The sequence below is a fragment of the Lepeophtheirus salmonis genome, chromosome 13 (assembly GCF_016086655.4).
Source record: "Lepeophtheirus salmonis chromosome 13, UVic_Lsal_1.4, whole genome shotgun sequence".
Classification (NCBI taxonomy): Eukaryota; Metazoa; Arthropoda; class Copepoda; order Siphonostomatoida; family Caligidae; genus Lepeophtheirus; species Lepeophtheirus salmonis.
This window is the reverse complement of record NC_052143.2, coordinates 44,663,270-44,674,093: the sequence shown is the minus strand read 5'-3', so window position 1 is coordinate 44,674,093 and position 10,824 is coordinate 44,663,270. Positions and strand designations below refer to the sequence as shown.

General features: G+C 32.0%; 1 long non-coding RNA gene across 1 annotated transcript; it reads left to right on the top strand.

Annotated features, from left to right (window-relative positions):
* Positions 1–6,316: 6,316 nt before the first annotated feature.
* On the top strand, positions 6,317–7,115 carry LOC121128772 (uncharacterized). The gene is made up of 3 exons (XR_005868273.1): positions 6,317–6,425; positions 6,502–6,691; positions 6,841–7,115. It is a non-coding gene; the product is annotated as an uncharacterized lncRNA (long non-coding RNA).
* Positions 7,116–10,824: the final 3,709 nt, after the last annotated feature.

Genomic DNA, 10,824 nt, shown 5'->3' with positions numbered 1-10,824 from the left:
CAATTTTTCAAAGTTCCCTAGCGTACTTCACCTTTGATTTATTTTTGTGACTCTGATAATCTAAAGCGTCACTTTTATTTGTTATGATTGTCATAGATTTTAAACAGGGTGCGCAAACATTTATAAAACAAGTTCCATGAGTCAGAAAAGTTTTATTTTTGTTTCATAATGATAACTCACATTTAAAGTTTTGCTTTACGCAGTTTTTAAAATCACATCCCCAATGTCCATACACTTAGTAAACCACACTTTGTTAATTTAATATCCGGTGATTTTTTCATTTTCTTATTTCTCCTTAAATAACTTTTCATTGCGAGTTGATTAAATAATTAGTTATTGAGGATTCCGTAAATATCTTAAAAATCATTGTTTTTCCGGAATATCTAGATACAATTAAAATAACTTGATTTGAACCAATCACACCAATATATAATTTTTTGCAGGATGCCGGATCTGAGGGTCTACATTTTAGCTCTTCTAGCATATTTTTCTGTGGAGTTATTTGGGTTCAAAGAATTTTAAAAATTATGAAAATGAAAAAATCGTTTTTTATATATTAGAAATTGAAGCTGATTTTCATAAATCGTACCAATCAAAACTATGAAGCTGACTTGAAATTAATTCAATATTTTTAATATTTTGTCAATCCATTTTTGGCAAGTTCCTCACTACTTCAATGCATGATAGAGACTGATTATATTTCCAATAATACTTTAGAATCTCGTCTCTAGAATAAAACGATGCCCAGCTCGCTACTACTTCTACATCCTGATTGCCACGTATGATAAAAAAGGAAGTTATGTTGCTGGACCTTGTAATTTAATCATTTATTGTCTAATCATGACCACCGGCCTTGTCAGTGAGAGGGACATGGCGCCAGTTTCCACCCTTCTCCTAACCAAAAATTGAACATCAAAGCTAAATCCAAATGAAAGCATTTCCTCAGCGAGAAGATTTCTCAAAATAATGAAGAAAAGGTAACACATTTTAACCAAATATACGTACATTAAAATGTCAATAGATTAGTTTTTTTATATGTATAGAGTCCGAAGTGGCCAATTATCAGGTTTAGGCATGTGTGTGACTATTTTTCATGAGGTTCCAAGTGGTTAAATTAAAGAGGAAATCCCTGAAGGATGTATCAAGTACTATTTAAAAAAAATTAATATGCCTCGGGGTTTGAGGTCGGAAAAAGTCCTCATTGCAAGTGTAGTTTCCAAACCAAGACAATGAATATATTACTCGAGTTCAGTTGGAGCTCTCAGATTTCTTTTAAGACCATTTCAAGTTGTCCATAATTAAAACATATAGTCCCTAGTGTTAAAGCTTTTCCTAAGTTATTTAACAAGTGGAGACTGACGAGAAATGTCATCATAGCGAGATTCAAGCCTTAGAGCATTAACTATTATTCGTAGAAGTCATACGGGAATACATTGTAAGACCATCTACGATGTTAAGAAGAGGCTAGACCACAACGAAATATTTAAGGAGGAAGGATGGCTCTGGAAAAAAAACCCCATAATTAATGAAGATGCCATCAAGGACACCCCGGATATGGTTCCCGGAGGGTTACCAGCCTCATAGCCGCCATGTAAATCGACTTTTTTAAGGCCATCCTGCTCACCTGGGTCAAGACAAATTTCTTCCGACAGCTATGGCGTCTTTAAGCGAAAATTACTAAAAACATGCCATTCTGGGAACGAGAATGTGGCCAACATACAATCTGTATGTAAATCCCCTCGACTTTTCTTTCTGGTCGTACATCGAGAGGAAGGCTTGTAGCAAAATTGAAACCAAAAGAGAGCATCTGCCGACGAGGAGTGGACTACTATGGACCCGAACTTAAATTGCAATACTTGCAATCTTTTCGCAAGAGACTGGTAGCCATCTGCATCCCCAATGGAGGGGGAATGGAATGAATCAATTTTGCATTGGCTATGTATAAAAAAAAGATTAATAAAGATTTTTTTTTAAATGTATAATTAAATAATGGCCGACAATTTTCTTTTTTCTTTCCAAGTGAGTAAGTTTCAAGTTTCTACCCGGTATACAATAGCTTTTGAGCCCAAGTCGAGTTGCGAGTCTTAGCTATCAAGTCAAGTCTTTGATTATGAGGTCAAGTCGAGACGCAAGTCTTTAAAATATGGAATCAAGTTTAAGTCCCCATCTCTGATGGGCTGTAAAAAAAAATCCAGATCGTTCGGGCCTTAAGTGATTAATATCGGCTGTGTGTGAGAGATTGAAGAAGAAGCCTCACCAGGTTGAGTGAGTATACCTTGGTATTTAATGCTCTATATGTTTATAAACATTTGTACATATTTATGTAAGTATATAAATATCGTTTTGCTTAAATATGTCAGGAATCTCACGCACCTAAAACAATTAATTCCTTTTTGACGTCATTATTGTTATTAGAGGGCAAAAACAAAAGAATTTATGGAATTTTTATAGTTAATTTACCTTCTTTTTTTTTCCTTCTTTTTTTTCTTTTTGAGACGCGATTTAATTGTTGGGTTTCCATCTTTTTTTTGTTGGAATTGGTTGGTTAACTTCTAAAAGGTTTTTTTTTTTTCATAGATCTTCTTTTTTTTCGCAATTCGTTCCTTCATCTCCCTATGACGATTAAAAAAATAAATAAAATCATAATGTCATTTTAAAGGAATAGAAAAAAAAAATCATGTAAAAAAAAGGAGAAAAAAAAATCGTTAAATTCCTGCAGTAGAAAAATTCAAACATTCTTTTACATTGGTAGAGATACATAGTCAGATATATACACACACACCATACAAGGCTCGAACAACAATAGAAGAAACAGAAATAAATTACAAGAATTTTGTCATGAATCTTTTTTTTTATTATGACTACATACTTTTGTTGGATCATGAGACAAGAAATGCACTTTAAAGTCACTCACACAAATCCATTATGAATGATAATATTAGAAATGGATGTGGAATCACGGCTTTATCCCACTCATATGAAATTTAACATGTTTTTCTACAATTCTTGTCATTTATTTGTGTTTTGAAAGTTGACTGTTGTTTAAGTGATGAACCATTCTCTACTTTTTAAAATAACAAATAGTTCAATGGTTTAGAATCAACTACCAACGGATTGTATGCATCTTTTTATTTAATTTATTGAGAACTATATTTATTCGACCTCAAATATTCAATTAAATTAGTGTCAACAGAAGTCTGGATGACATTTTTATTTTTATGCAAATTATCGTCAAGTTCCATTAACAAATTGTTCATATAAATCCTTTCCATTGAAATTAGCAAAAATCCATTGTTTAAAGTAAATAATTAGAAATGGTTAGATTTTATTTGAATGACCATATGGTGGACAAATTAAGTTTCATTAATCAAATGAAGATTATAAGTTATAGTTAACATTCCTGGGTATTCCAAATCATGCCAGAAAATTAATTACAGTGCTTATAACGAATCAAAATAGTGATTTGTACGCACAAAAATTAATTGGGAATTTTGTCATTTTCTTTATGTTTGCTCAAGATTGTTTTTGTTTTAACTCACCATATATAAATAGAGTTGGGCACTCAAAACTTGTAGTAGCATTTAATTTCGATTTTATCCCCATTATTTTTTATCACAGGGTTTCATTACGCAACCAAACAACAGTTAAAACAAAAGTAAAAAAGTTTTGATTTTATCCCATATGTTTGCATTGTAAAAATATCAGAGCATCAACAAAAAAGACAACGCGTCTACGATCTCCCCCGCGCGGGTGTCAGTGCCGAGAAGGCTGCAAAGACCCTTGGTATCTCTACCCGAACATCATACAAGATCAACAAGTCCATGACAGCTCCATAAACCCAAGAAGAACCAAAGTTTCTGAAGCAACAATATGCTTGACTTCAACCCTTCCTTCAACCCTTACCTCCCCCCCTGGACTTTGCAGCTTGAGATATCTTGGAGAAAAATATCTACTACATCTCTCATCCAAATTCGGTTTCCCTCCGAGTTGTTTTTACGACAGGGTGGTGCGCCATGGAGGCGGCCTTCATCATTACAAGCAACCAATATGTTTGTCGGATTCTCGAGGCTTGTATTGTTTGTAAAGAAGAGCCTATTGAACAAAAAATATAGCTAAATATAGTATTTATAGGTATCACAACTTGGTTTTAAGTTGTTTTGTCTTCATTTCATAAATGAAGAGGTTTTACTAATTTATGCAAGTTTTGGGTCCCCACTCTGAATAAAAAAATTTAAGATGTCACTTATCATGATTGAATAATGAGTATTTTAATCCTTACTCCTTATTTTTTTTTTTCCAATATCATTACCCTTTCTTATGAAATCCCTTTTCATTTTTACAACTTCATCATCATCCTTCATTATTGTAAATTGCCCCTCAAATGGACTTATCATCAGCCTCTCTTTCTTGATTTCTCTTTCAAGACTTTCATGTCTCAACACATCAACATTCCATGAATAAAAAGAAAGAAGAAAAAAAAGAAGAATGTCTGCTGTGCGTTTACACAATGAAAACCTCAAATAATAATAAAAATATTTATAGGTGAATTCTTAGTTCTTCAAACAAAATTCCTTGTGACAAATTCCTTCATCATGTAGGGAAGGGGGCCTCTCGGTCTCACTGGACTCCTAGGTGTTATTGTCCTGTATCTTGGGAGTCTCTGTTTATATATATATATATCATACAATATATAAACATTACTTTGGAATGTGTAGAAAAATTCTTTAGTCACTTATAGGTATATCATATGAAATTGATTCTGAGTGATTCTGAGATTTCAAAAGGTTTACCGACAAATATGTCTGTACATTCTACATAAAATAGATAGATCAAAAAGTAGTCCCCTCCATGAATGGTGATATAAATCATTTCTTTGAGCTGATACGCCTTTTTAGCCCAATGGTTGTACATTAAATGAACATCTATGTCCAAGTCTAATTGATCTTGTTAGGGATATATTTACCTTGAGGCGGGGAAAAATAAACAAGTACTTTGATACTTTGGTATCACTTAATTATGATTATCAAGTAAAATCATTCGGTAATTGCCACAAAAAATTCAAGTCATCATTGTCGAACAAAGTTGAGGAACTTCTACAGTTTTTAAGTGCTTTATGTTAGCACTTAATCATTGATAAAGTTGTGATTTCCTATTAAAACTTTTTGTTTTAATAGGAAATCAATTCTTCAAAAAAAATAATTATATGCTAAATTATGGTCGAATGTGGAGCATTCGTTCCAGAATGTATTTGCAAGTGAGGGGTAATTTATATAATCGTCATGAGGTCATCTAGGGGCTTATATGGTTTTTTTGGGGGGTGTGACTAGGATTTTTCTTGAGGTGGGTGGATGTTGGTCTTTTTGACAGTTTTGACATAGTCTTTTATTTAATATAAATACGAAATTTGAGATAAAAAACTGTTAAAAAAACAACTTTTTTCATAAAAGACAAATGATAAAAATATGAATAAATTTTGACGATAAAAATTATGTAGGGAAGACGGATTAGTAACTCTGCCAACGAGGTTATGATTTATCTTCTGTTTGTTCTTTAGTTTGTTTGTTCATTGGTCACCAGGATTACGGACAAAGTTATAAATTGATTTTGATGAAACTTGATACGAAGATTATAAATGGTCATTAAATTTTGAGAGGTCAAGGTAGCACAGAACGTTTAGAATACATAATGGACCAAAGCTTTAGAACATATTGAAGAACGGAGCTCAAATTGGAGTCGTTCAGTAAGTTTAATAAAAATTCTACATGTAGCAAAAATCTAATTAAGGACAAAGGACAATAAGGTGAGGTTTGCGCTATATGGAGTGCCCATTCTAGTTTTTATTGGTATAAAAAAAATCTTCAAGGTACTAATTACTGTATTTAAAGTTTGTACAACTAACAGACGAGGCCGAAGAACTACCAATGCCATTTACCAACTAATGAAGATCAATTTTCATTGTGTCATATTAGAAAAAATACTCATCAATTAAGTCGATATATAGGCATATAGTATATGTTACGTTCTACATTCAATATATTCTCTTAGACACTATGTACAAAGCATTATGATCTTACATAAGGCTTATTGCTTTGTATTATTGTGCTAAAAAAAGAAAAAAATATTTGACATAACTTAACACTTTTTAGCATGACCTAATTTTTTCATAATGCCATAAATGATAGAGATAAATGTACATAGACATCGTGTATCATATTTTCTCTCAATTTGCTTAGGGTACTATTGCTCCTACTACTAGAGCAGGAGGGAGGGGGATTAGCAAAAGACATACATGGATATATATTAGTATGTATGAAGTATTTAGAGAAGTTTCATAACTTTTTTATATGTACATCACCTTTATTGTATCACGCACGCAACCTTTCCTCAGAAAAGAAACGGAGAGGAAAGGCCCGAAATCAATAGTAGTGAGTAAAATTATTCCCAACAATATAATCATTATTCAAAGAAAATTGTTGGTAATTGTGCAACACTTTCCAATAGCTCATTCCATCTCAACCAATCATTGTTCAGAACACTGATTATGAGAAAAGAATCAAACACAACGACAGCTGACAACTATTAGAATCTATATTTTTGTGTGTTAGTGAAGTAACGACTAACATACAATGCATTGTACATGTTGTGTACATAATATCTACTCGCGAATATTTAAAATGGAACATTTTTGCAGGTATTTATGCACTGTGTCATGTTTGTTTTTTTTAACTATAAAAAACCTCTGTATCAAATTTATTCTATTCTACTACTTAATAACACATATAAATATTTACTTGACTTATTTATTTACGTTTTTTATTTTTCCTGCTTTCCTTCTCTTAGGTGCATCGCAAATTCCATGACTCACTTCAAGCTATCTTTCTTCATTTGCAAGTCCTGTGAATTGATAAGTATTACAATATACATAGAGTGGAGATCCAAAACTTGCAATAGCATTTAATTAGGATTTTATAGTCGTTATTTATAAGTACAAGGTTTTCTTACGCAGCCAAACGAGAGTTGAAACAAAGATATACAAGTTTTGTTTTTATCCAATGTCTCTAAGGGTGTAAAAATGTAGGAACTACATACAACAATAAAAAGCAACGCGTCGTCACCTCCATTTGGACTGCTTAGAACATCAAGAAGTTTATTAAGGAGGGTGTTGAAATTTGACCTCTTAATCTAATTATCTTACATTTCTGTAAGCAACAATATAGCGGACTACTGTCCTGCCTCCATGTGGCCCACCTTTGGCCTGGTACTAATCCCCCTGGTATTTGGAGGATCTTGGAGAAGACTTACTATACTATTTTTAACTATTTTTATTATTATTCAATATGTCCTTCTTCACAAGCACTAACAGCCTCGACACGCCGGCAAATAGATTTTCAGCTCTTGACGACAAAGGGTGTATCTATGGAGAAATGCTGTCTTAATCACAGCTTTGAGCGAATCCAAAGCTGCCATCATGATAGCATGGCACGCTATGCATACTATCTTCATTGTCAAGAGCTGCCAATCTGATCGCCGGCGTGTCGAGGCTGTTATTGCTTGTGAAGGAGGACATATTGAATGATAAAAAAATAGCTACAAATAATATTTAAACATATCAGAAATAAATTGGTTTTGAGCTGTCGTTTCTTGCTTCCATGCTCTGTTGTCAATTTGGATGATTACAAACGATATCTTCTTATATTCCAAGGAAATAAGTTTCATTGCTATGTATTATAATCACACACCTTGGAGCACACTGATGGAAGCACCATTCAATTTGTAACTGATAATGATTACATTGGTTTTAAATATTTTAAGAAGTAAGATCACTCTCGGTTTTGAATGCCGAGTTCTATCTATGTATTTCTATCCCTCAAATATACTCGTTATCCAGTGTATGTACTCTAGACCAGCGGTTTCCAAACCTTTCTGGTGCAGTGACCCCTTGATAACATTTGTCAAGTTGCTGTGACCCCAAAGATAAAATTTGTTGGGTGTATCCTCCTTCACTGCATTTTTGAAATTAACTAGTACTAGACCATTTATTAAATTTGACATATAAAAATCTGAAAATTTATAGGAACAGTGTTAGAGTTCTTTATTTAGAAGTTTTAAATAATTGATTTGTAATAATTTTATCAGCATTCAAATTTGTTATAGTTGAACTAGAAAAAAAAGTGAATTGCGAAAATCAAAAATATTCAGTGAGAAGGCTGTGCTTGCGTCTTTCTCGTTAGTTCTGAACCCCCTGTAGCAGTCCTTCCAAGTTAATCATACAGATCATCGACTACAACAAGTATGCTCTTGAAAAAAATTATCCCTATATATATTATTTTCCTAATACTTTTCTCAGGATTCCTCATCAGCAATCTGAAATTTTACAAAATAAATCTGAGTTTATTTGCCCAGTATAATTAGAGAATATTGATATTAACACGAAAATAGAACACCATAACATTTGGTAACATAATACAACTTTTTAAAAGGCTTTAGACGACCCCAGCCAAATTTTCAGGCGACACCAGTAGGAAATCCAAATTCTAGATACATTCAAAAATATACTTTTTTGAATTTTCATATGTTTGCGCATTTTTTCACATGCTTTCAGACTTGAAAAGCTCAAAAATCATTTTTTTACGTATACAACTCCTATACGGTGCCTTATTGGCCTTAAAGATTGTTCTAAAATGCCATTTTTAATAGTTGGGTAGTTTTTTTTAAACAAAAAGTATAGATTAAACACGCAATTGAATCTCTAAAAAGACCTTTAACTAAAAACTGATTATTTGCGGATAATATTATTATATTGTTCCAAGAATCAAAATTGCCCAAAATTTTGATTCCCAAAAATCATCCAATTTAGAAAAATCTATAATCTTTCAATTCAAAAAGTAAATTTAGGAATAGAGGTGTACTCATATATATTTCATAATCAATTTTGGACAACTATTTCGGGGAAAATCCTTATTTGACAATACATTCTTATCAAGTGCTCTCACTGACGTCAAAAATTACCTAGTAAAACAAAGGTGATGCCATGTTGGTGGAGGCATAGGTAGTTGTAGATAAATATGTATAGTTATTAAGTATTATTAAAGAACTTAAAGAAACTTTAATAATTTGGTTGTAGCCTCTAAACTAAAAGCAATAAACTTGATCGTATCTCTTCAAATATTCCCTCAAATGAAAAAAACCATTTGAAAGGAAATTATGTCATTATCTCCATCAACTATTGAGTAGTGTAATTGTTTACACCTTACAGCTTAACAATATACAATTTCATAGGCTACTACCCTCAATATTTAAAATAGCATTAGTGAAGGAAAATATCATAATTAGATTGAATTTCATAAATATTTATTTTATTATGCACTTTTTAAACAATTTACATCAGAGATAGGGGAGAATTCTTCTTTTAAAGGGAGATGTTAACACACCTGCACGACTGATTAAATAATGAACAAAAAAGAAGAAAGAGCACACGCAACAACAGTTTTTCCTTTTCTAATCGCTATACTTAGTTTTTTCTTTACACACATCCCATCTTTAATAATAACTTATGAAATAATCATGACGTATCAAATGAGATAAGGGATTCGACGCATGGGAAAAAGTACATAGGGTATTTTTGTGTTAGCGAGGTATCGCCGTTGTAAGATGATCGACTTCCATAATGACAACATTGAAGGAAAAAGCGGAAATATTTTATGTCAAACAATTTTCAAATGATATTTTAATAGGCTACAACATACTTTGAAGAGAAGCAGTAACAACTACTCAGCTGAATGAATGCCAGCAAGTGCTAATTATGTCCTTGCTGTCAAGGCTTAGAAAATAGCTTAATTGGACATGTTTCTTGATAGACAATAATGTATGTTTAAATATATCTACTCTGTGAAATATCAACATCTGTTCTCCGTTGCAGCTCTCTATATTATATGTACGTAAATAAGATATGAATAAGATCCAATTAAAGGAAGTTCCTTTCTCACCTGTCCCTTATAATATCTGGACACAACAAAAAATACATCAAAGTATAAACAAACAATATTTTCTACCATTTTTAATTGTATTTATTTTTCTTCATCTAATGCGTCAATTGAGTACATTTTTTATGAGTGTATTTTTTTAACTCTCTACATCCAAATAGGTATAAAAAATGTGGGGATGACGACGCGTGACCAAGGTGAGGTTTTATTTTTTGTATTAAAATTCCAATTTGACGAATTTCCTAAAAGAATTTTTTTCTCCTTCTCTTACATACATACATTTTTTTTTAATCTATTTTCCTTTTTCTTTTTTTTTCTTGAATGAAGCTATTGAAAGACAAAAATGTTAAAAATGCAAATAAATAAACATTCCTAAATTAAGATTATCAAAAAGGAATGTATATTTATTTATATGTATTTGTGTCCGATGATTTCCAAAACACAGGGGAGCGTCCACACCTAGTTTTTATTCATTTTCAATGTACCTATATATGTATGTATTGTATCACACCCTTACAAATTTAGAGAGAGATGCCATCGATGGTCCTCAAATATAATTTTCAATTCATGTTATATTCATATCCATTCACTCTTAAGACACACCTAAAACATCATATTAATACAAATATTGTTTAATGTTTGCATATATTTAAAAATATAGATTAAAAATTGTGAATGGAAATATTTTTGTCGTTCACAAAGGAATATGGGATTGATTCTTTTACGTGTTGTAATTACATATATTTGCAATGGGTCAATGTACACAATCCAGTGATGTAATCACAGTTTTTTTATAGATATCAAACCGACTGGAGTAACTATGGAGGACAATGGACGTCTG